Source organism: Stegostoma tigrinum, chromosome 14 (genome assembly GCF_030684315.1).
Source record: "Stegostoma tigrinum isolate sSteTig4 chromosome 14, sSteTig4.hap1, whole genome shotgun sequence".
Taxonomy (NCBI): Eukaryota; Metazoa; Chordata; class Chondrichthyes; order Orectolobiformes; family Stegostomatidae; genus Stegostoma; species Stegostoma tigrinum.
Genome location: NC_081367.1, coordinates 46,627,500 through 46,653,954, shown reverse-complemented (window position 1 = coordinate 46,653,954; position 26,455 = coordinate 46,627,500). Strand labels below are relative to the sequence as shown.

General features: G+C 40.0%; 1 protein-coding gene across 2 annotated transcripts in view; it reads left to right on the top strand.

Annotated features, from left to right (window-relative positions):
* LOC125457933 (uncharacterized) overlaps positions 1-16,049 on the top strand; it is an 839,746-nt gene extending 823,697 nt beyond the window's left edge. The window contains exons 4-5 of one of the 2 annotated variants that reach the window (XR_009446672.1): positions 13,028-13,175; positions 14,532-16,049. The gene's annotated coding sequence lies outside the window, so the exon portion shown is untranslated. Of the gene's footprint in view, positions 1-13,027; positions 13,662-14,531 lie in introns of those variants that run through there. The other variant, XR_009446670.1, reaches the window with a different exon arrangement.
* Positions 16,050-26,455: the final 10,406 nt, after the last annotated feature.

The following is a 26,455-nucleotide window of genomic DNA, read 5'->3' as shown; positions in this document are numbered from 1 at the left end:
CCACACTTTGTTATCTCATGCTGTCTACTAATTTAAGTGCTTGCAATATCAACAATGGCTAAGTAGTCTGCTGAGTGGCTACACACCTAAATAGGTAGTGCAAAATCTGAGAGACTCATCGGAGTTCAGGTAACCAGCTTTACTTCATACCAGGTGCAGTGGGATAGAAACTAAAGCTCCATGTCTGACAGCAAGTGGTCTGAGCCTTAACTGAAATGATCTTTACCATATGCACCACCATTATCTGTAAACTTTACCAACCTCTAATCACAGTACATAGAGTCATACAGCATGGAAACAGATCCTTTGGTCCAATCAGTCCTTGCTAACCACAATCCCAAACTAAATGAGCCCTAACTGCCTGCACTTGGCCCATATCCCTCCAAACATTTCTTATTGATGTCCTTACTCAAATATCTTTTAAATGTTTTAACTATCCCTGCATCCACCAGTTTCTCATTCCACACACGTACCTCTCTCAGTAAATAAAAATTACCCTTTATGTCTTTTTAAATCTTTCTCCTCTCGCCTTAAAAATGATCCTAGACCTGGAATACCCCACCCTAGGGAAAAGACACCTGCCATTCACCTTATCTATACCCCTCATGATCTTTTCAATCTCTATAATGCCACACCTCAATCTCCTACACTCCAGTGAAAAATGTCCCAGCCTCTCCTTAGAATGCTAACCTTCCATGCCTGCAACATCCTGGTATATCTCTTCTGAACCCTCTGCAGCTTAATAATATCCTTCTGTAACAGAACAACAAGAACCGGACACAATACTCCAGAAGAGGCCAATACTCAATGGCCTGGGCAATGAAGCAAAGCCTGCTAAGTGCCTTCTTAACCACGCTGTCTACATGTGATGCAAACTTCTAAGAATTATGTATCTGAACACTTAAGGTCTCTCTGTTCCATAAAACCACCCAAGGCCCTACTTTTAATTTTATAAATCCTACCCTTGCTGTTATACCAAATATGCAAATTAAATTCCATCTGCTGCTCTTCAACCCATTGATCAAGATCTCTTTGTAATGTCAGATAATTTTCTTCACTGGGCACTATACCACCAATTTTGGTGTTATCCGCAAACTTACCAAGCATGGCTTCTATATTCTCATCCAATCATCTTGAACTTGCATGTTCCACTATACATTGTGAAGGCCTCTAAGTTGCTTTCTAAATGGTGTAGAATGCCGATTTTAAATTTGGTGCATGCAAACAGTCAATGATGTTTCATTTTTTAATATGTGTCCTCCTTCTATTGCTAGGGGAAGGATCGGACAGTAGTCAGGATTTCAACCTTGTATATGCTTTAAGCTTCTGCAGATGTTTTATGAGTATTGAGGGCAGAGGCAGAGTCCAAATTATAGGACAGACTATAGAAGAGCGGAAAGGATACCATAGGGTGCTTGACCCTATAATTGCCCATTTCTCTTAACATCTAACTACTCTTCAGTCAGTTCATATCATGTGGTTCAAATAAGCAAAAACTCCTTCAGAAAAATATATTATTCATGACAGCTTTTAACCTTTCTTCCTATTCTTTCCTTTGCTTTATGGTGTGATTTCCCCTTTTCCAATGTCAATTTTAGCATAATGCCAAGAAGGCCTTGGGGAGTCCAGCACCAGTGCTATCATCCAACAGAATAAGCAGCCAATCATATTGGAGTATTCTCAATTAGGAAAATAAATACTTTGGACATGTACATGGAATTGTGTGTGAGTGTGTGTGTGATAACACCTTGAAACCAGGTGATTCTTGTTCATGGCTAGAAGCTGTGCACAGAGTCTTTTAACATGAGGAGGCTCCGTGCTGCAGCTACTAATTGTTGTTACTTCTCAGAAGCTCCACACTTTTATCTCCTGCCATAGATATCATGGAAGAATTTTCAAGTTGATAATCAACCTGTTTAGAACATAGAACTGTACAATACAGGAATGGGCCCTTCAGCCCACAATGTTGTACTGAACAAGACACCAAATTAAGCTAACAAAGTGTGTAGCTGAATGAACACAGCAGGCGTAACAGCATCTCAGGGGCACAAAAGCTGACGTCTTGGGCCTAGACGCCACAACCAAATTAAGCTAATCGCTTCTGCCTGTCCTTAGTCCATATTCCTCCATTTCTTGCATATTCATGAGCTTATCTAAAAGTCCCTTAAACACCCCTATCGTATCCACCTCCACCACAACCCACATTCCAGGCTCCTACCACTCTCTTTGTAAAAAACTTGCCCCTCACATCTCCTTTGAACTTTACCCCCTCACCTTAAATGCATTGCCCCTAGTTTTAGACACTTCAGCTCTGGGATAAAAATTCTGACAATCAACTATCTATGCATCTCATAATTTTATTAATTTCTACCTAGTCTCTCCTTTGCCTCTGCTGCTCCAGAAAAAAACAACAAGCTGAGTTTTTCTAGCCTCTCCTTATTGTTCATACCCTCCAGTCCAGGCAGCATCCTGGTAAACCTCTTCTGCACCCTTTCCAAAGTCTCCACATCCTTCCTGTAATGTAGCAATCAGAACTGCATGTAATACTCTAAGTGTGGCCTGACCAAAGTCTTATAGAGCTGCAATATGACATCCTGACTCTTGTTCTCAATTCTCTGAACAATAAAGGCAAGCATGCCATACACCTTCTTTACCATCCTATCTACTTGAGTGGCCACTTTCAGGTAGATACGGTCTTGAACTCCAAGATTCCTCTATATACCAATGCTGTTCAGAGTCCTGCCATTAACTGTATACTTTTGTTTAACATTTGATCTCCCAAAGTGCAGTACCTCCCACTTACCTGGATTAAACTCCATGTGTCTTTCCTCCACCCATATCTGCAATTGATCTATATCCCGCTGTATCCTTTGACACACTTCTACACTATCCTCAACTCTACTGATCTTTGCATCTTCTACAAACTTACTAACCTACCCATTTACAGTTTCATCCAATTCATTTATACATATGTTACAAACAGCAGAGACAGTACACATCCCTGCGGAACACCACTGGTCACAGACCTCCAGCCTGAAGAGCACCCTTCCACCACTACCGTCTGCCTTTTATGGGGAAGCCAATTCTGAATCCACATGGCCACTTCACCATGGTTCCCCTGCATTTTAACCTTCCAGATGAGTGTACCACTAGGGACCTTGCTGAAAGCCTTACTGTAATCCATGTGGACAACATCCACTGCTCTCCCTTCATTGATCACCTTAGTCATCTCCTGGAATAATTGAATCAAGTTAGTAAAACATGACCTGCCCAGTACAAAGTCATGCTAACTGTCCCTAATTAGGTCATGGTGTTTCACATGCACATAAATCTTATCCCTAAGAATTCTCTCCAATAGCTTCCCAACCACTGATGTGAGACTCACCAATCTATAGTTTCCGGGACTATCCCTATTTCCCTTCTTGAACAGAGGACTAACATTAGCTATTCACCAGTCTTCCAGGATGTCTCCAGTGGCTAGTGAGGATACAAAGACATTGGTCAAGGCCCCATCAATCTCTGCTCTTGCCTCTCGCAGTAGCCTGGGATAGATAGCATTAGGCCCTGGGGACTTATCCACATTAATGCTCTTCAAGAGACCCAACACCACTTCTTTCTTGATCTCAAAATGTCCTAACATATTAGCATGCTACACAAAAATGTCACAATCCTCCATATTCTTTTCCTGGGTGAATACCAACGCAAAGTACTCATTTAGGGTTTCGCCCACATCCTCTGCCTCCAAACAGAAATTCCTTCCTTTATCCTTGAGTAGTTCTACCTTCTCCCTAGTTATCCTCTTGCTTTTAATGTATATATAGAATGCCCTTGTATTTTCTTTAACACTACTTGCCAAGGTCATTTCATGTCCCCTTCTTGCTCTCCTAAATCCCTGTTTGAGTTATTTCCTGCTTTCTTTATGTTCCTCACAGGCCCTGTCTGATTTTAGCTTCTTAAACCTTACATATGCTTCTTTTCCCCTTTTGACTGAAGTTTGGCCTAGTTATGTCACATTGGCCTATTGCAGATGTATCCATCCAATAGGAATGACTATCAAATTGTTCTGGTGGGACCTGAGTCCTTTTGTCACATTGAAGATACACTCCATCATGTTGTGGTAGGATTTTATCACTGTTCCTTGGTCACCAGGGCAAAAACCTAGAACTCTCCCCATAACAACATTGCAGGTACACCTGCACCCCCACACAATAGTGACTATAGCATTTCAAGATGGCAGATCACCACCTCCTCCACAATTTGGAATTTGGCGATTAAGAATGGGAAATCTGTGCTGTGCTGCTAGTAATGTGCATATACCAAAAATGCATGACAAAAGTTATTGTACACTCAGTGCCACCAATCACCTCAGACCTCATCCCTGAATATTCAAATCCCCAAAGAGTTAGTTGGTTTGCATAAATGGTGATCAAACAAATACAGATGGTTCTGCTACAACACACGTTTAGTTAACGCAAATTGGCTGTAATCCTATCGATGAATAGTGGATGCTGTTTAAATAACACAAACTTTCTGCTGTACAGGTATAACAATTTCCCTATTATGCGATTTTCTACAGCGTGAGATCACACAAGAACACAACTACTGTGTTTTAGGAGAACTACCTGTAATTTACTTGACTTTGCTATGGCTTACAATATGACATCAGGACTAGGGGCTATTAAACAGGTTGAAAATCATCGAAACATTTGAAGCCACTTGACAAAAATGAAGACTTTTTAATCTTAGGTGTGATCTTCAAGTGATGGTCAGAGATAATGGGAACTGCAGATGCTGGAGAATCCGAGATAACAAAGTGTGGGGCTGGATGAACACAACAGGCCAAGCAGCATCTTAGGAGCATAAAAGCTGATGTTTCGGTCCTAGTCGCTTTATCAGAAAAGGGGGATGGGGAGAGGATTCTGAAATAAATAGGGAGAGAGGGGGAGGTGGGTAGATAGAGGAGAAGATAGGTGGAGAGGAGAGTATGGTTGGGGAGGTAGGGAGAGGATAGGCCAGTCCGGGGAGGACGAACAGGTCAAGGGGGCAGGATGAGGTTAGTAGGCCGGAAATGGAGGTGTGGCTTGAGGTGAGAGGAGGGGATAGGTGAGAGGAAGAACAGGTTAGGGAGGCGGGGATGAGCTGGACTGGTTTTGGGATGCAGTGGGGGGAGGGGAGATTTTGAAGCTGGTGAAATCCACATTGATACCATTGAGCTGCAGGGTTCCCAAGCGGAATATGAGTTGCTGTTCCTGCAACCTACGGGAGGCATCATTATGGCACTGCAGAAGACCCAGGATGGACATGACGTCTAAGGAATGGGAGCAGGAGTTAAAAAGGTTTGCGACTGGGAGGTGCTGTTCTGTTGTTTTAGCAGCGGTCTGTAAAGCGGGTCTATTTCCTAGCTGAGAACCAGGCTTGCAGAAATTCCCTTGCATGTCTGTTGTTCCCTTGTCCCAATATGGTAACTTTTTTCCAGTCAAACTGATGGCCCTCATTGTCTGTATGTATTGAGACAAGTGAATACTGGTCGTGATTTTTTGCTGCCAGCTGGTGCTCGTGTATCCTGGCCATCAGTTTCCTCCTTTTTCGTCCAATGAAATGTTTATTGCACTGGCTGCATGGTATTCTGTATATCACGTTGGTCTTGTTTACTGTTGGTATGGGATCTTTGGTCTTTGATTATATTTGGTGCAGTGTTGCTGTACGTTTGTGCACAATCATGATCTTATGTGGTCTTAGGAGTTTGGTAACAGTCTGGTAAGGACAAAGTGACCATACTGGGACAAGCAAAAACCAGGCGTGCAAGGAAAGTTTTGGAATTGTATCTGAAATTCTGTACTGTACCTTGATATGATGAATTGATACTTAACTGCCAGACAAATCAATTAACTCCCAAAATAATTAAGTAGTACCATGAAAAACTGTAGATCGAACTGCCATTTTTAAGCACAATCTCTCCTAGAAAATATAACAAATACAGTTGTTGTAATGTCCATCATGGGCTCCTGCAGTGCCACAATGATGCCACCCGAAGGTTGCAGGAACAGCAACTCATATTCCGCCTGGGAACCCTGCTGCCTAATGGTATCAATGTTGACTTCACCAGTTTCAAAATCTCCCCTTCCCCCACCGCATCCCTAAACCAGCCCAGTTCGTCCCCTCCCCCCACTGCACCACACAACCAGCCCAGCTCTTTCCCTCCACCCACTGCATCCCAAAACCAGTCCAACCTGTCTCTGCCTCCCTTACCTGTTCTTCCTCTCACCCATCCCTTCCTCCCACCCCAAACCGCACCCCCATCTACCTACTAACCTCATCCCACCTCCTTGACCTGTCCGTCTTCCCTGGACTGACCTATCCCCTCCCTACCTCCCCACCTATACTCTCTCCACCTATCTTCTTTTCTCTCCATCTTCGGTCCACCTCCCCCTCTCTCCCTATTTATTCCAGAACCCTCACCCCATCCCCCTCTCTGATGAAGGGTCTGGGCCCGAAACGTCAGCTTTTGTGCTCCTGAGATGCTGCTTGGCCTGCTGTGTTCATCCAGCCTCACATTTTATTACCTCAGTTGTTGTAACAGTTGTGTTAAAGATAATGCACACACTATTCTTACAGGACTTTCTTTTCGAACACTGTCCACAGAAATTTTCTAGCCTGGCAAAATTGGAGCTGAATAAATGTAAATACTGGATTTTAAATTGCAAAACATCAAGTGATCAAAAATATATATTTAAGTAAACACATACATACATCAACCGATCTTTTAAGATTCTATTTGAACTTAAAGGTTTGATCCCATTGTTCCATTAGTGAGACAAATTACTGATTGTAAATATTGTTTTGAAATATATTAGAACATTTTCTTTCTTGTAGGTGAACCCAGACTTTTAACTCCATGTGTGCATGACAAAATTAAAGAACATTACATCTTAGACAAATAAAAAGCTTTATCTTTCTCTGTTATCTTGATGTTACATATGATTTTGAAACTGTTTTTTGATTTTGAATCTGGATTGCTAAAGTTGTAAAGTATTGTTTATAATTAAAATCCACCTTGTGTGTTAACTAGAATGTGAAGTCAAGTGCTATCTATCTTGGTGAGTAGAAGCACCACATGTAATTGCTGGATCAAAGCCAGCTTCAGACATTGGCAGAAGCAATAAGTGAATTATAAGTTTGTCAAAGGCGTCAAATTTCAGGTCATTATTTAGCTGCCTGGAGAACAGCTAATCCTCCATGTGTCTTTCTGCACACCTGTAAACATTCAGATGTATTTGTGGATACTCCAACAAAGCTTACGAAGAAGCTTCCATCTGAAGATGATTTAAATTGACAGGCTGTTAAATCTGCATAGAAAACAACTACTCCAAATGTCATTTGCTAATGGATAAAAAGAGCCATTCATATTTATCCTTCTTTGAATCTCACTAACCTTATCTTTCCTGCGCACACATTTCTGGTAAATGTCTAACAGATTGAGCTAAAATTACCTGGCAGCTGCAGGACATGACTCTACCTATTTAATTTATAAATATCTTAGTTTATTTAATGTTAATCGAGAAAGTACTGTTCCTTCACTCATGATTAGTTACATGCTGAACCACTTTTATCAGGTTCTTCAGGTTGATTTGGTGACACTTGTTATTTAGCAAATGCAATATTTCCTGAAGTGAAAGCTACAACGTCCTTTCAAATAGCTCTGTTGACACGCACATAAATAAGTAATATTCTTTCCTCTTTATCACTTTTTTTGCGAAAGGTGGAAGAAGAAGCCCAGACAATGTTCACAAGAATTTATTTGTAATCCCTTTGCTTGTTTTAGAATTAAGAATTTAAATTTAAATTTATTCAAGTAAGTTATTTTGTTTGTTCACCCACAAACAATCATTCTGTGAGACTGAATGAATGAAATTGTCACTGGAGCCTGTGCTCATTTGCACAGGGCTGTGGTGTCCTCAGGCCATACAGGAGAACATGATTGCTGTACGCTGATTCACTCATAGCAGCAATCAGCATTCAGTGCTACTGCTAGCAAAACAACAGAAATAGAATGGAATAAATTCCACATGCAAAATTAAAATAACGCACATTATATCAAAAAAAGTCATGGAGAGAATTTAAGGCTGTAATCTGATCTGGGACTTAAGGTTGTTAGTGTCAATCACTTGGCCTTTGCTCTCACTGTTCATGACATCATCTGAAGGCCTAGATTAAACCACTGTAATTACTCCCAAGTAATCAATGTTTTGTGCATTATGGATCGGAGGTGTCAAAGATCTTTGGGAAACTATGTTAAGCATCATGATCAATCTTTTTCTTAGGTTTTATGAGGAAAATTAGAACTAATTAAATACAAGAAAATAGATGACAGTGAACCTTAAAAATGTTACCTTTGATTAACTGCATTTTGCTTTCAATGTTTTCAAACAATTTAAACAATTAACATGGAAAGCCATACATAAAAACAAAAAAGTGATATTAGAGGTAAAAGTTGGTCACTTGAGATTTCTGAGTAACTCATGGCAAGGTTGATCAGGTGCTTGGGACATCTGCCTGCCCAATTCCAAGACATTAGCTCCATAAGAAATCCTCTGGTCCTAGTCATTTCATTTGCGGTCTTTATCACTGCTTCCAGCATAGCTGGGGTATCTGTCTGAGTTGTGATCGGTGTAATTTCACTGCATCATCGTGTTACAGTGCTAGCTGCCTACAGGGGTCTTGGAGGCAAAACAAAACCAATAAGTGTATAGCCTTGAAATTCAACTCCGTGCTACCACTGGTGCCAGGGTTACAAAGGGCTGAACTCCAAAAAATGTCAACCAGGATGCTTTCCACGGTGTGCTGGACCTGAAAGGCTACAAGCTTGGGCATGCTGTACATGTACCCAAAACTTTCAGACTCAGTGAACTATGATGTCAAATAAACTCCAAAGCTGATTTGGCACAAGGTGATCTGCCATTTTGGCTTACTCAGGCCCAGTGACCACTCTCTATTAAGCATTCCAGCTGAACATGTATTCAGCTATACAAGGCACCAATGAGGTACAAATTAAAAGGGAGACCCATCTAGGTTATAGTTGAGCTGTTTTTCATTCTGTGTTGCCGACCCATTTGTAAAGGTGCAAAGCGGACAAGATAAAGGGGATTTAGATTTCCAATAGTGTTTGACAAGTTACCGCAAGTTGAATTATTGAATGAGAGACCATGATGTTTGTGTTTTTGTTAGCATGGATGGAGGACTGGCTAACCAATAGAAGAAAGGGAGTTGGGATAAAGGGGCATTTTCAGATTGGCAACTTGTAACCAATGAAATGTCACATCAATCAATGCTGAAGCCACAATTTTTACAATATATATTAGTTCTTGCATGATGGAGAAGAATGTGTTACTGTTAAGCTTACAGACAGAACAAAAACAGGTAGGAAAGCAAGCGATGAAAGTGACACAAATAGATTACTATGGGTTATAGATGGGTGAAGTGAATGGGCAAAATTTGGCAGATGGAAAATATGTGGGAAAATGTGAGGTTATGTACTTTGGCAGGAAGAATAGAAGAACTGAATAATATTCAAGTGAAGACTGCAACATAGAGAGATTTGAAGGTCTCATGCATAAACCTGAAAAAAAATGCATGTGAGTTCAATGGGTAACAGTGAAGGCAAATTAACTGCTGGCCTCCATCAGGATGGAGTACTAAAGTAGTGAAGTCTTGGTAAAACCAAACATAGTATTTGTGAGACCACACAAAGAATACGGTGAACAACTTTGATCGCCTTATCTAAGGAAAGATATACTGGCATTGGAGGCCATCTAGAAAAGAGTCATTAGGTTGAGGGATTAATTTATGAGGAAACATACAGGGTAGATGCTGACAGGATGTTTCTCTTCAACCAGGACTCCATTGAATGGTGCAGCACACTTGATTGCCTGAATGGTCTATTTTTGTTCTTACTTTTTATAGTCTTATGATCTAAGTCAGAGATTTGAGTGTGCTATTAGATAAAAGTTTACTTCAGTAATGGAGGCTCTCCCTGCAGTTGGTCCTCGGCTGCAGCCTGGTTTGGAAATAGAGTGAAGGCTGCAGAGAAGACACTCTGTGTGCAGTTGAAGGAGGGCTCTCAGTAGAAGGTCTTACCACTTCTTTGAGGAGCTTGTCCCCTAGTTCCACTTCAGTCAGATACAAAGAATGAGTTATATGCATTCATCAAGAAGGTGGCCTGGAGGAGTGCCATCTCTTACAACCTGACCTTCAGCTTTTGATAAGGGTGAAGTTGACACTGGTAGTGGATGTCAAAGTCACTATCACCATAAATTTGTAGTTCAGTTGATCTTCTGCATGGGAGCAGGGGACATTAGCAGCGTTTCAAAGTTTGTGGCCACTGCTTCCTCAGAAAGGTGCTTGGAGCTGTGTATATAATGAAAAGCAATATCTTCATCTTCTCTCTGGCCAGTGCAAAGAGAGGAAAGACAGCACATGGATTTGGCAGGCTGCCTAGTGCAAGATGTAATTGTGCATGCAAATGACTCTTGACCCCACATTTTAATGGCGAGACATTCTGTTGTGGAAAGAACTACTTTTTAATTAACACCTAGTTACTATACGGCACATGGAGTTTCATTTAGATAAATGTGAAGTGTTGCATTTTGATAAGGCAAACCAAGATAACACATCTACTTTAAGGTAGGACACTGGGGAGTGTTGCCAAAAGAAGAGACCTAGATGTGAAGGTGCATATTTCCTTGAAAGTGGAGTCACAGGTAGACAGGGTGGTGAAGAAGGCATTTGACACTTTTGTCTTCATTGGTCAGTACTTGAATAGGACTCGGGAGGTGAAATTACAGTTGTATTTTTATAACACAGAATACAGTTCTGGTCTCCTTGCTATTGGAAAGATGTTGTCAAACTTGAAGGGATTCAGAAAAGATTCACAAGGATGTTGCTGGGATTGGAGGATCTGAGCAACAAGGAGATGCTGAATAGGCCGGGGCGTTTTTCCCTGGAGCGGTAGAGGCTAAGGGGTGACCTTATAGAGGTTTTTAATTTCATGAGGGGTTTGGATAGGGTGAATAGCCAGGGACTTTTTCCAATGGAAGATGAGTGAAAAACCAGGGGGCATAGGTTTAAGGTGAGAGGGGAAAGATTTAAAAGGGTCCTGAAGGGCAACTTTTACGTGTGAAGGGTAATTTGTGTATAGAAAGAGCAGTCAAAGGAGGTGATGAAGGTGGATACAATTACAACATCTAAAAGGCATCTGGATGGGTAAATGAATAGGAAAGGTTTAGAGGGATATGGGAAAAATGCTGGCAAATGGGACTAGATCAATTTAGATGTCTGGTTTGTGCGGAGGAGTTGAATGGAAGATTCTGTTTCCATGCTGTATAACTCAATAAATCTATGACTGGCCCAGAAGATCCTCTTCATGAATATCTGCTATTCTGGAAGCAGCCATGGCACATTTACCCTGAGATATCCATTAGCGATACCCACCACCTTTGTTCCCCACTCCTCCACCTTCCCCTTATGACAAGACAGAGGCTGACTTCTGGGTGTCATTTGCTACTTGGTCTACACCTGAGAAATAACATTCCTCTGCTATACACCCACAGGAACAAGCCTTCTCCAAACAGAGCTATCAGGCAATCAAAAATGTCATGGAGCAAACCATGAACTGAAGTGGTGTTTCTATTGTCTAGACTGTATGAGATAACCTCTCCAGTACTCATTGGGCATGTTTCCAAATCCATGGTGATCTGCTGAATCTCCCAGAACACTTTAACATGAAAGTGCAGCCCTTGCTACTACATGTCCAGAGCTTATCTCAGGAGAAGATAGGGAAAGGGCACAAGCTGATTTTGAGAAAATGGTGACTACAGTTCCTCTAAGATCATAATTCTGTTTTACAATTACTCAATTACTCCCCACCTTTCAGCCCAAAAATCCACCACCCTCTTGCAAAAGATAGTAAATTGAAAGCTCCCAAGGAAAAGCCACTCAATAATAACATTATCCAACAATGCCCTCCATGACATGATAAAAGGTATACAAGCTGCTTGCTCAATGAGACTGGGCATATCATCAAACTCGATCCCCAAAAGCAGTCCTATCAAACCTTTTACCTTATTTATTTTTTTATCAGGTTTGAAGTGAGGAAATGACAGATAACATACTCCACACATTTATCTTAAATTAGAAATGTCTCTGCCAATTTGTTGGTCGTTTTATCGTGAGTCTGAAAGTGTTGCGATTTCTTTTGGAAATATGTTTGCCTAATTAAGGATGGAAACATTACCAGTGATTGCACGGCCAGTCACTGGTAACAGAGTAGCTCATTGTTGTATTTGTGACACTCTAATGGACATGCATTAATGTGAATGTTGTCTTTTCTGAGTGGCTTATGTTTTGCTTTCAGAAGTTGTGCTTTCTGCCACTTGTGCAGAGCCAAATAACCAGGGGAAAAGAATTAGTCTGTTCATATCCTACTTCTGAAGGACATCATCTTATGATGTCCCCTGATCTCTCTGAGCATTGATTGGTAGGTATGTGTGAGGTCTTTGGACTGGCCCCTTCAAATTTTCTGCAACTGTTCTCCACATGAATTAATTCCAAAAAATCTACTGCATCTTGGATTTTGGATTCTAAAGCCGCATTGCAACATTGAGGCCATAAATAAAATATGCTCTCACTGTCCCTGTGGTTCTTGTAACTGAATTCTCCTCTGCAGGACAGCCTTTGATGATTCAACTAATCAGGTTGCATAATTTGTTTGGAATGGCAAGTACCTGAATCCTTCCAGTGTTTAAAAATACCATTTTTTCAGTGTTATTGTCTAAATGAATTTTTAACATTGTGTTCCTGGGAAGCACGCATTTATTTTGCATCTATTTGGGATAAATTTCATTCCTGGTGCGTGGTGGAATAAAGAGCTACACTGTCGCCTAGTTTCTGATGAAAGATTATGTCTAATACTATGGCTTTGGAAACCACGTTCTCATTTCTAACTATATTGACTCTTTGTCTTTATTTACAGGATTTCAACATTGTTGTCAAGATGAGAAATCATTACCCACCTCTAACTGCCTTTGAGATACAATTCTGTGGTCTTCTGGATATTTCATACAGCAGTTAAGAGTCATACACATTGCCAAGGTTCTGGAGTCACATAAAGCCCAGATCAGGTAAGGATAGCAAATTTCCTGAAGACATTTAGTGAGCCAAATGGATTTTTATGACAATTGTATAGTTCCTGTCACAGATGACAGCTTTATTTAATTTCATTATTCTTAAATAATTACATTTATGTTATCTGGTTGCCATGATGAATTCTGAATTTCTGTCTCCAGATCATTAGTTATAATCCAAGCTTCTAGAAACAAGTCCAGTAACATAGCCACACTGTCACTGAACTCCTTATTCACCCAAGATAATTTGGAAAATGCATTTTCAGTAGAAACGGTCTTAGTTCTTAGTTCTGCTGTGTTCTGAAATGGTGTTGATCATGCTGTTTTCTTCTGTTCTTCTAACTTGGGATAATTTTGAAACAGACTGAAGGAGGGCCCATATTGAAAAACTGAGGTTCCAGAGAAGGATTACGTTGGTTTTCTACTTATATCTGTCTCTTTTAGTGACATATTGAGGGAAGCAGCTGAAGAGTTTGTGCTATATCTGCCACACCCAGGTCTGATTTCATTGTTGGATATTAGTTTCTGACAGATGACTTCTTGAGAGGAGTCCTTGAATTCTCTTTCATTTTTTTTGGTCTTGTCAAGACAGCAATTCAGTGTACAGATAATCATCATGTTCAGTGTTTTAATTGTCTTCTGAAGATTCAGTATGAAGAATGTCTTGGATATTGGTACAGATCATGTTAATAATCTGTTCCTCCTCATTACACTTCACTGCATTCCAGTCTTGTGGCACCAGATGGTGCTGCCAACACAGTCTGATTAGCTGTGTAAGACTGTCTAAATAGAAATAATTTAGTAAATATGGTTGGTTGAATTAAATTAGATTTATTCAGATAATTTTTCCCTTACGATAATATTATTCACACCGATAGTTGGTGTATGAGTGAGATTTTGAAGCCTTCTGAAGGAGTGTGAAGATTGGATTCGTCAGCTTGTTTGAAGAGATTCAAGGACCAAATGACTGGATAACATCATTAAATCACTGGATATGAAAAGGTGAAACTTTTATAAATCTTGTCACTAAGGCACTTTGAAATTATTTTACAACAATTTAATTGCTTGACCTATGAAGAAAGTGTGCATTTTTATTATTCTACAAATATCTTGGGGCTCATAAGTGATAATATACTCGTCTGTACTCGTCTTCCAAAATTATTTTCTGTTTTCCACAGGATTTCTTATCTTCCTTGATTGAAGTAAGTATAGGTTTCAGAAATTATTTACATGTGCCTATAGGGTTTTGTTGATTCTAATTGCCTAAACTATTGATTGATTTTTTTGTTGGAAGAAAATGAATTATCTTACGTATTTCATTTTTAAAATCCTCATGGATATTTTTTTTTTCAGGGCAGTACGTTGTACCAACTGGTTAAATGGTGATCAACAAGTTAACGAAGCAACAGAAAGAAGATAAGACTTATATCAGAATTCACATCCAAAATGATTTAAAGTTGCATATACAAAGTCAGCATGCGGTTCTCAAGGCATACAAAATCCCTGGGTTTTTGAAATGGTACTTCCAACACTCTTCAATTACAGGAAAGGAAATGCTTCACCAGACACTTGCTGGATCACGTTTGGAGTAGTCAGTTACAACACATATACTACTAAAGACATTACATTCCTTGAGAAGTTCAATATCTGGTTTCTCATTTCATTATAAACATTTACTTGCAAGATATTCATGCCTCCTTGTTAGATATCTCACTTTACCGGTGCAGTCTCCAGAGCTGAAGAAATGTCCACAGCTTAAAATGCCTCTACAAAATTTCAAGTTAACAATTAAGTATTTCTAAGCAACACATTAAGGCCAAAAGTGACTAAGCTTTATAGTTCTATCCCAATCGTTCTAACTATCTATAGTCCAATTTGTATCTTTCACTAACTCCTTTTTCACAAGAACAATTAATTAATGGAACAATCCTTCATAGAACTTGACCTTCAAGTCATCTCAGGGCACATTTAAGGAAACTTTGTAGACCTTTTGTAATTAATATGACCATTCACCGCACCCATCATGCGCCTCTTATGAAAATTCCCTAGTGAAAAACTTTACTAAGCACCATAAAGCTAACAGAAAAAAAGAGAATAGGAGGTGATGCAAAGAGGGAAAACAGGCAAATAAAATAGTGAGATTTTAAGTGAAAGACAAGAAATCAAGTTGACTTTTTGGATATAAACATTTTACACCTTGGTCTTTAAAAAAAAATCAGAATTCAAATGGGGATATCATTTTAAAAAAGGATTTGAAACAGTTTATCTGGAGATGAACAGTCCTGCAGATGCTAGAACTAGTACTAGGCTTTGATTGTAAGCATGAATGCTGAAATTCCTAAAAATCCACCTCTTGATTTACTAAGGAAACAAAGTTAAAAAAACAGACAGAAGGTTATTGGTATGGAAGATTTTTCTTTGTCCCACACTTACCCTTCAACCACCAAAACCAGAAACATGACCTGGCTGTTTGTCTTGTTGTTGTGTGGTCTTGCTCTGTGTAAACTGGCTCATGCATTTCCCTAAATTGCAACACTTTAAAATACCTCATTTGCTGTGAAGGACATTGAGGAGTCTTGAGATTTTAGAGTATTTTATATTAATACAACTTTTAAAATTCTTTCTTGTTATTTCTAATTGTCACGCCATCAAGACAATGTATATATAATATTGAATGATAATTTGTGTTAATAATCATGATAAATATGCTGCTGTTGGCAAATACACAAAGTCAAATTCAATGTTTCTTCCTGTCAACGATATTTATTCTTGTGAAGCAGTTTTATCAACTGTGGGATATCTTTTGGAATATCATGCCAGCATCCAAGGGAAGACCATCTGCATAGACATTGAGCTCCAACAGTGATAGAAACAATCTAAGCTCAATAAGGAACTTAAGGTTATTGAAATGCAATCAATGGCCAGAACAGGCTTTCAAAAAGTGCAATTTCAAAGCCAGTCATGAAAACTTATCACTGTGATATTAGACCGATAGAGAAAAGGTGTATCGTGTTTGAAATAAACGATTTCAAACATCTTCCGGAATCATTTCAGAATCTGAAACATCATATGAAGTTCCAGTTTGTTTAAATTACAGTTACTCTTTTCATGCAATCTTCCATTGTAATAACATTTATTGAAAGGCCTCTCTGTATAAATCAGAACACCAGTAACCTTCTTTGGCAATGGCTCATAATTGCTCTAGTCTTTTCCAAAATGACATTTCACATGTCTGCTTCCAAAGTTCCACAACATTTCTATTGACATTTATAATCTCTACTGAAGTTGATCTTCATTTCACTTTGGTAGAAGGCCAAAATCATTTCTCTAGACACAGGTGAAACACTGGGAAATTTTGGACTTATACAAATTTGTATCAAGGGAGGATAATCCATATTTAACTAGTGCAGGGTGTCAAAGCATGCCACTGAATCCTAAATTCCTTGCCTGTAAGAATGTCAATGACCAAGAAACACCTCCACAAATAGGGTGGGATATGATAGCCCCAAAAGGCAGAAAGGAATTTTATCACACCTTATTTCTCAACATTCCAGAGCTTTCTGGAGGCATGTTATTGTTTGTTGAAGTAACCTTGTACTGTGTCAGTGGCAGTCTGATCTGGCATCACCCAGAGGCAGTGAAATTGCATAATATTTTGTGGTTGGGCACACTTGGCAGAGTAGCTGGGGTCTGTAGCCAATTTGCACAGCATATTCAGTAACTAATTACCTGTGGTTCAGTAATTAATTATAGACTCCTCTCCCTGGTGGATATTGTTCAGTGGTTATAGATAATGGGGCTGATAATGCAGCTCATGTACTGTGGCACTGATGCTGCCAAGGTAATATTTGTGCTCTACACAAATGGTTTAACCTCAGGATAATACAAGGTCAGATTATTTACATAAATCACTACTGCTCCGGTGTATATTGTTCATGATGCACTGGGAATGCCAGAGTTGCACTGTTGAATATCAGCAGCCGGTAATGAACTGCTGGCTTCCTCTTGTGCAATGAGCAGTTTCCTGCCATGGGAAAGTTGACAGTGGCCATTAGGATATTGCTACAGAGATACCTAGAAAAATATAGAGGTACTAGAATTTCTTAGGTCACGTTTCAATAGCAGATTTCCCTCCACCCTACTTTAGTGCCTAATTGAAACAAGGTACTATGAATCTGGAAAGGTGCTCAAATGCCATATGTACATTACAGGTTGGTGAATTAATCAGCAAACTAAATTCAGGAGCAAAACAACCCACTGCAGGACATGCTATAGACTTCTAAATCCTTTTCTTGCTTCCTGGTTTAGGGTTTGCTGAGAACGTCTCTGATCTTCAGGCCTCAGACCTACATGCCTGATGTGCTTTAGTGTATCAAGAACCTACCTAATATTGCAAATCTCAATAAGACTTCCTTGTATCTAGTCAAATTCTCTCCATGTTACACCAAAAGTAGATATTTTAAGTTCTTTCAGACAATTGATGACCTTTGCATAGAGTTGTGTGAGGTCAATTCTACAGATGTTCTGCTTTTGTGGATACCCAAGGAAAATAACATAAACAATTTAGTTACAAAGATCTAGAAGTTAGTAGAACATTAATGTCTCGCTTGTCAACATTTATTCCTTAAACATACTATTGGTAGTGCATCTGTTTTTAGGAAAACTTAACTCTGTGCAACTTATCTTTTCCATATTCTGAGCTAAAGCAATTGTTTAATCGCTCTGCCATTCCTTGGTCTCCATTATCAAGTCTCCTGTTTCAGACTGTCAGCAGTATATGTTCATTGTCATTACTCTTTTTGTTGTTGCACACTTGCTGAAGTGCTTGCAATTGCTCTTATTTGCATTTCAAACTGATCCTCACATATTATTTTTCCTCTTCATCAAACTCTTGTTCCTCCATTGCTCAGTTCTAAGCTGTTCTGAGTCCTCAGGCTTGCTATTTTTCCAAAATGTTATTTGACTCCTCTTTGGATCTAATGCTATCCAGAATTTCTTTTGTTGGTCATGGATGAGCCATTGTTCCTGCCACGTGCTGCTGAGATCACAAATGGGGGAGAATAGATCCAATTAATGTGAAGCTGGAGGGATAACGTCAGAGGAAGGGATTTAGATTCCTGATGCATTGGAACCAATTCTTAGCAAGATGGGATCTATACAAGTTGGACTGGAACCAATATTCTCAAAGAGACAATTGTTAATCCAGCGGCATGGGTCAGGAACCCGATTGGGGAGTCAAAAGTGAGAGTCACGAAGTTGGATGAAAGATAGGAAGGTAGTAAACAAAAGTGAAAAACTGACGAAACAAGGCAAAAAATAATGCTATATTGTACAAAAGTGGAAAATGTCAAACAATGCAGGTCTAAAGGTATTATATTTTAATGTATATAGCATTCACATTAGGTAGATGAATTAACAATGTGAAATATTTTGAAGAGGTATGTTATGATTACAATCATGGATACATGGCTGCAGGGTGACCATGGCTTGTACCTGAATATCGAGGGGGATTGAATCTTTAGGAAGAACAGGTAGAAAGGAAAAAGAGGTGGGTCAGCTGTTGTTGAAGAAAGATGAAATCCATGCAATGGTGACAAAGACTATTAGTTCAAAAAAAAAGTTGATGTATGGTGTGGGTCAAGAGAAGTAGCAACAAGGGACAAAAAATATTGGTGGCAGTTTTCTATTAGCCTCCAAACAGTAATGGTAAGCAGCGTTCCCTGTAATTTCTTTGCTGCTGTGTGTACCTCTGATGTCAGTGTACGGCAGTGGCTTCCATATGCAGAAGTCTTTGACTGAGATGTCAATTGATGTGCATAAAGCTTCCTGCAGATGCCCAGTTATATGGCTATGTGGCTTACAAGGAATGTTGGTAATAAGCAATATTCACTCTTAGCTGCACAGTTGAACAGTCACTCGGAGGTCCTGCATATGGTAATTGACAAGTCAATGTATTGACTTACTAACTTCCTCACGTGGAGGTCACTGCCACACTTAGACTTTGAAGGACCATATTGTGGAGAAATATTACAGGGAATGTAGGTGATAAGGATAAGATTGGAAGGTAACATAATTATGTATGTAATAAGGTGCTACAGTAATCAATTGTTACACCAGGATGTTAAGGACCAACAAGGGAACAGATTATGCTGCATTTGGTTTTGTGTAATAAGAAGGGGCTGGTTGCTAATTGTTGTTGTGAGGCATCCTTTAGGAAAATATAACCATGACAGAATTCTTCATAAGAATAGAAAGTGAAGTAGCACAACCCAAATCTAGAGTCCTAAATCTAAACAAAAAAAAGAAATAGGAAGGCATGAAGAATGAATTAGCTATGATAGATTGGGTCAATTCATTAAAAGGCAGTGGATAGGCAATGACTAATTTTTTTAATTAATGACTACATGCATTGCAGCAGTTACATATTACTTTTGAACAAAAAAAACAGGAAAACAGTCTCAATTATGTCTATCAAAATAAATTAAGGATAAGATTGGGTCCAAAGAGGAATCATATAAAGTTCTAGAAAACATAGCAAGCCTGAGGGCTGGAAGCAGTTTAGACTTCAGTAAGGGAGGTATAAGTATTTGACTAAGAAGCAATTACAAGAGCTTCAATAAGTATAAATAACTTAATCAGTAAGGAAAAGACTACTGAAGAATATAAGCCCCCTACATTCTGAGACAGGAGAATTGATGATAAAGAACAAGGAAATGGCAGAAGAAGCAACCAATTACTTCAGCTCCATCTTCACAGAGAAAAGACATAAATAAATAAATAAGTTTATTGTTAAAAAGGAATTGAGCGGGAACAAATGGGTCTTCCTCAGAGAGAAAGGTGGTTACTAATTGGATTCTGTAGGGATCAGTGCATCCAAGCAAAGCGATGTTTTCCTTTGGTAAAGAGATCAAAACTGCCACTATCTTCCCAAGGCCCCACATCTTTACTCAGATACCTCAATCACTCTGTAATAAAGGTAATGTACCAACTGGTCTCCCAATTGCTTGCAGTATCTGTATCTTACCTAAATGTGAGGATACCTTCTGCATCCTTTTCATTGTTGTTTTTTCCCATTGAACTTTGTATTATCAGCAAATTTCAATCTGGTATATATATTCAAGTCTTTGGTTTGGATTGAGATTTACCACAGTATAAGCATTGGCTTTTAAAGTACCCAACCAATTATAGCTTGGCAAACTTAAAATTATTTGTTTATCTCTACTTTGTTTTCTAAACATTAATCAATCCTGAATCCATGAAACATTTTGCACCAAGCCCACAAGCTCTAATTTTATTTATAACCTTTTGTGTGGCACCTATTACGGAGATTTTAAATGAAAGAAAATCCCTGATATTCATTTTATAAGTAACAAATAATTATTTATTTATTTAATCCTAGCAGTGAGCAAATTAACTGAATTACTAACAAACCAAACAATTCCCCCTTAACTACTAACTATTCCCTAACTGAACTAAATCCTGCTGGTATGTTGTTCCAATAAATATAAGTCCCACTAATATAAGCCCAAGAAAAACCTGAGAACTTACTCTCTCAAAACCTACATGCATTTCTTCTGCTGTTCTCAAGTCATGAATGCTTTTCTTCCGCTGATCTGGCTGTAAGGGACATTTTCTGTGAGGACTCTTAGCTAGAAGTGCCATGGTACTTTCTATGGTTAGATGGTGCTTTCTTCAAGAACTTAGCAATTTCTTGTGAGAGCTAGATGCTTATTTCTCAGATGGTCGTTCTCCCTCCCACTAATTTTCAAAAACCCTCTCTCCTTATCTACCTTGAATGCCCTGTCAATTTTCTTACAGTAACATTAGTCTGAGGTTGTCAAAACCATTGGATTTAAATTCGATTGGCTTTCAATTGCTAAGTATTTGGTTTAAATTAATTGACTGATTCTAGCTAGTTGTCAAAGCAACAAAACAAGTCTAAGGCTTAGAATCACATGGCCAACTGATGCATGTTTCAATTTCAGAACTGGCTGTGCATTTTCAGCTACATACAGATACATTTTTTCTCTGTAAAAATCTCTAAGCTCAGAAAAGCTCTTCTCACATTTTTTTTTACGAACAAATTCTAACTTCCTGCCTTCCGATTCATGATTACCCCACAAAACTTAATAACACATCTTATGAAGTATATTTAGTTGGAACTCAGGAAAACTACATGTACTTTTAGCTCTTAATTCCAAAATGTGTTTCTTGACTAGGACTGCAACAGATTCAAAAGACTCTAATAGTAAATTCAACGGCTGGCGAGCAAACTTTCTTTGACATAATGGAGGGTAACTCCTAGAGGTGTCAAAGAGACTTTGAACAGAATGACCACGGCTTAAAATAATGAAGGGGTTGACTACCCTTCTCCACCCCTATTCTTGGTAGACAGCCACTTCTTACAGGCATTTTTGTGGTTTCCCTTCTAGCTACATACAAAAAAAGGGTTTACAGAAAGCTTCAACCTTAATTTGTGGCTTTTTATTAGCTTGCTGTGGACTACTGTGTAGCTAGTATGCTGTGGGAGTCACAGTTCAGCCCTGAAACACTCCTGCACTACAAGTTAGAAAAGGTTCAGTGTTAGTATAAACAGGATCAGGACAAAGGATCTTCAATCAGCCAACAAAACCAAGAATCTCAAAATAATAAAATGTGAGGCTGAACACAGCAGGCCAAGGAACATCTCAGGAGCACAAAAGCTGACGTTTCGGGCCTAGACTCTTCATCAGAGAGGGGGATGGGGTGAGGGTTCTGGAATAAATAGGGAGAGAGGCGGAGGCGGACCGAAGATGGAGAGAAAAGAAGATAGGTGGAGAGGAGAGTATAGGTGGGGAGGTAGGGAGGAGATAGGTCAGTCCAGGGAAGATGGACAGGTCAAGGAGGTGGGATGAGGTTAGTAGGTAGGAGATGGAGGTGCGGCTTGGGATGGGAGGAAGGGATGGGTGAGAGGAAGGACAAGTTAGGGAGGCAGAGACAGGTTGGACTGGTTTTGGGATGCAGCGGGTGGAGGGGAAGAGCTGGGCTGGTTGTGTGGTGCAGTGGGGGGAGGGGACGAACTGGGCTGGTTTAGGGATGCGGTGGAGGAAGGGGAGATTTTAAAGCTGGTGAAGTCCACATTGATACCAATAGGCTGCAGGGTTCCCAAGCGGGATATGAGTTGCTGTTCCTGCAACCTTCGGGTGGCATCATTGTGGCACTGCAGGAGGCCCATGATGGACATGTCATCTAAAGAATGGGAGGGAGAGTGGAAATGGTTTGCGACTGGGAGGTGCAGTTGTTTGTTGCGAACCGAGCGGAGGTGTTCTGCAAAGCGGTCCCCAAGCCTCCGCTTGGTTTCCCCAATGGGGAGTAAGCCACACCGGGTACAGTGGATGCAGTATACCACATTGGCAGATGTGCAGGTGAACCTCTGCTTAATGTGGAATGTCATCTTGGGGCCTGGGATAGGGGTGAGGGAGGAGGTGTGGGGGCAAGTGTAGCAATTCCTGTGGTTGCAGGGGAAGGTGCTGGGTGTGGTGGAGTTGGAGGGCAGTGTGGAGCGAACAAGGGAGTCACGGAGAGAGTGGTCTCTCCGGAAAGCAGACAGGGGTGGGAATGGAAAAATGTGGGGTGGGGTCAGATTGTAGATGGCGGAAGTGTCGGAAGATGATGCGTTGTATCCGGAGGTTGGTGGGGTGGTGTGTGAGAACGAGGGGGATCCTCTTTGGGCGGTTATGGCGGAGGTGGGGTGTGAGGGATGTGTTGCAGGAAATGACATTCCACATTAAGCAGAGGTTCACCTGCACATCTGCCAATGTGGTATACTGCATCCACTGTACCCGGTGTGGCTTCCTCTACATTGGGGAAACCAAGGGGAGGCTTGGGGACCGCTTGGCAGAACACCTCCGCTCGGTTCGCAACAAACAACTGCACCTCCCAGTCACAAACCATTTCCACTCCCCCTCCCATTCTTTAGATGACATGTCCATCATGGACCTCCTGCAGTGCCACAATGATGCCACCCGAAGGTTGCAGGGACAGCAACTCATATTCCGCTTGGGAACTCTGCAGCCTAATGGTATCAATGTGGACTTCACCAGCTTTAAAATCTCCCCTTCCCCCACCGCATCCCTAAACCAGCCCAGTTCGTCCCCTCCCCCCACTGCACCACACAACCAGCCCAGCTCTTCCCCTCCACCCACTGCATCCCAAAACCAGTCCAACCTGTCTCTGCCTCCCTAACCTGTTCTTCCTCTCACCCATCCCTTTCTCCCACCCCAAGCCGCACCTCCATCTCCTACCTACTAACCTGATCCCACTTCCTTGACCTGTCCATCTTCCCTGGACTGACCTATCCCCTCCCTACCTCCCCACCTATACTCTCTCCACCTATCTTCTTTTCTCTCCATCTTCGGTCCGCCTCCCCCTCTCTCCCTATTTATTCCAGAACCCTCACCCCATCCCCATCTCTGATGAAGGGTCTAGGCCCGAAACGTCAGCTTTTGTGCTCCTGAGATGCTGCTGGACCTGCTGTGTTCATCCAGCCTCACATTTTATTATCTTGGATTCTCCAGCATCTGCAGTTCCCATTATCACTGATACAAGAATCTCAAAAGTTGACTGTTCAACTGCCAATGTTAATGTTGCAAGTGCATCCCAAAAATGGGTGTGACATCACCTTATCTGTTCTTTATAAGCAACTCAGAATCAGATCCACAAAGTCTGTCTTTTACTTTTATGTTTTTGGACTCTTGTTTCTAGATTTTGTGAATGTTTGTTGCAACAACATTTTTTCTCATGTATTGTAATTAATAAATTCACTTGTTTCGTCAGTTCAAGAATGCCTGGTTAAATATATGTTCATCCTCTTCACCTGGGAGTTTAACAGTTTGGGATATTCCATTTGGAATCATAATTAATGGTGAAAGCTTGTGCAGTGTCTCAGTGGAACAAAATTTAATTATTGGTATTCCCCTGTTAATGTGGTATCATTGTTTTGGTCTCAGCCTGGTTGGGCAGGAGAAAGGCTTTGGGAGAAATTGAATTTTGGATCTGAATTTATGATTTTAGAATTTGGTAATGGTTACCAGTGAAGTTATAATTGTTTAATATAAAAATACATGGCATTCATTGTTATCCTTCAAAAAAATAGAAATCTCCCATCCGTACTGTTCTTGGCTTACTCCAGACTCCAGATTCAAAACAATGTGGTTGACTTCTAACTGCCCTCTGAAATGGCTTTGAAAGCTAGGAGGCAGTTTGGAATTGGCAGGAAAGGCTAGTCTTACCAGCAATGCTCATATCCCATGAAAAATAAATTAAAAAGGATTGATTAACTTTTCCTTTTCTGTCATAATTATATGTGAGGAGTGGAGTGGAGTTTAGTCCAACTGAAATATTGGTCTCAATGTGGGAGCTGGTGAAGAATGGAGATGGGTAAGGCAGGAGCAGGAGGTTGTGATGAACATTTTGTCTTCCTTCTTTCCCAAGTACTGGATGAACATGTAGCTAAGTCAGTAAGTCTAAATAGAGAATTAGGAGATTTCCTTGAGTACATGCTTGTGACTTTGCTGAACAGCTGTTTATAGAGAAATGAGATATTACCATAAAGCCTGGAATTAGAAACAGCACAGATAGAAAGTGTATGGAATATAATTTGAATTAATTTCTTCCCTTTAAGTGATTAATTACTTTACATGTTTAGATCAAAAACCATACAGTTACATTCTGCGTAACATGTTGCTTGAGCTGTGATTTTTAACAATCTATCCAATTCGGACAGACTGAATATGATGATATAGATCACCTATAATTTTAAAAATGCTATTTTATAATTAAAAATGTACAGGAATTTATGCTAAGAAAGGATTGTTGGCATGTTGTTATGAATTGCTGATGGATGTGTGAAATACTGAAATCTGGTTACCCATTTAAAGAGATATTGGCTGCATGTGGATTAAGTACCAGCTGTCTCCTAACAATATCATTTGTACAGTGTCTGAAATTAACCTGCTCCAACAGAGATCTAAAAAGTGTTGGCGGCTGCTCGTAAACATTTTCAGCCTGTTGCTGAAACAGACATTATCACATCTGACTGGTATCATTTACCATATGGTCACTCATTCATGAACTTTACAGTAATGAGAATTTGGTTCACAGGTAATTTTCTAATGATTGTCTTGGGGTAAACAAATTTATCATACTAGTTCTGCTAATGTATTCTACCAGGTTCACAGGGGAAAAAAATTAATCATCTAAAAAGCAAGCTGGTGGCTTTCATTATGTCAAAGTATCCTAATATGCTCAGAGCCCAGCCAATTGTTACCATAGCAGCAGATACATTTTCTCTTTTGTGAAATAAATGGCAGTTCCCAAGCTGATTGGCTAAAATTAGATTATCCTGCTGGACCAACCATGGGGAGTTAATTTCATCAGAGGAAAATTGGTGGGAAATCCTACGGAGAGTCAACAAAGGAATTTTCATTACAGTCCAAAACATACAAGTTCACTCCTGGACCAGGTAATTTATAACAAACTTGAATACCAACAGACTTCAGTGAGTGCTCTATTGCCCTGGTATGACTCTGATAGACGCACAGTTTGCATACCTAAGTTTCACCTATTGCACAGCAACTAATCTGCTTCCTTCATTGTGATTGAACAGGTCTTTGTGGTTTCCTATTGTGAGATGGTGTTGAAATTTAGTGCAGGGTTGGTTTAATGTTCACAGAATATACTTGTCAACAATTTTCATTTTGACCTATCCTCTTCAACATAGTAAAAGAATTGAAAACATATAAAGTAGCTAAATTGAAAGTTATAAATATAACTTTGGGCGTTAATAACTCAGACTAAGTTTTCTTCACAGCCTCATGATTATAAATATCAGATTGTTTCAGTGATAGCACTCTTGTTTGAGTCCAACAATTATAGGTTCAAACACCCCTGTAAAATTTGAATTTATAATTTGGAATATTAACTCCAAGCAGTGATGAGAGTGCTACATTGGCAATGGGGCTGTCTTTGGCATGAAACATTAAGATTGTCCAGATTGAAATGCAATCATGGATAAATATCCTTCCCGGTCTGTCATAGTCATGTGATCTCCCCATGAAGCACACACACCGAAAGCAGCCATTTCACATGAACACTACTGAAGACATTGGACAGATATGGCTGTTGTTTAGTGAGCACAGAACAGTGTCAGAAGTGAAACTGAATATTGTACAGAAGGAAGAAAGCGAAAACTGAAATGAAAAGGATACAACTGAAACACCAAGTAAGAGACAATGGCT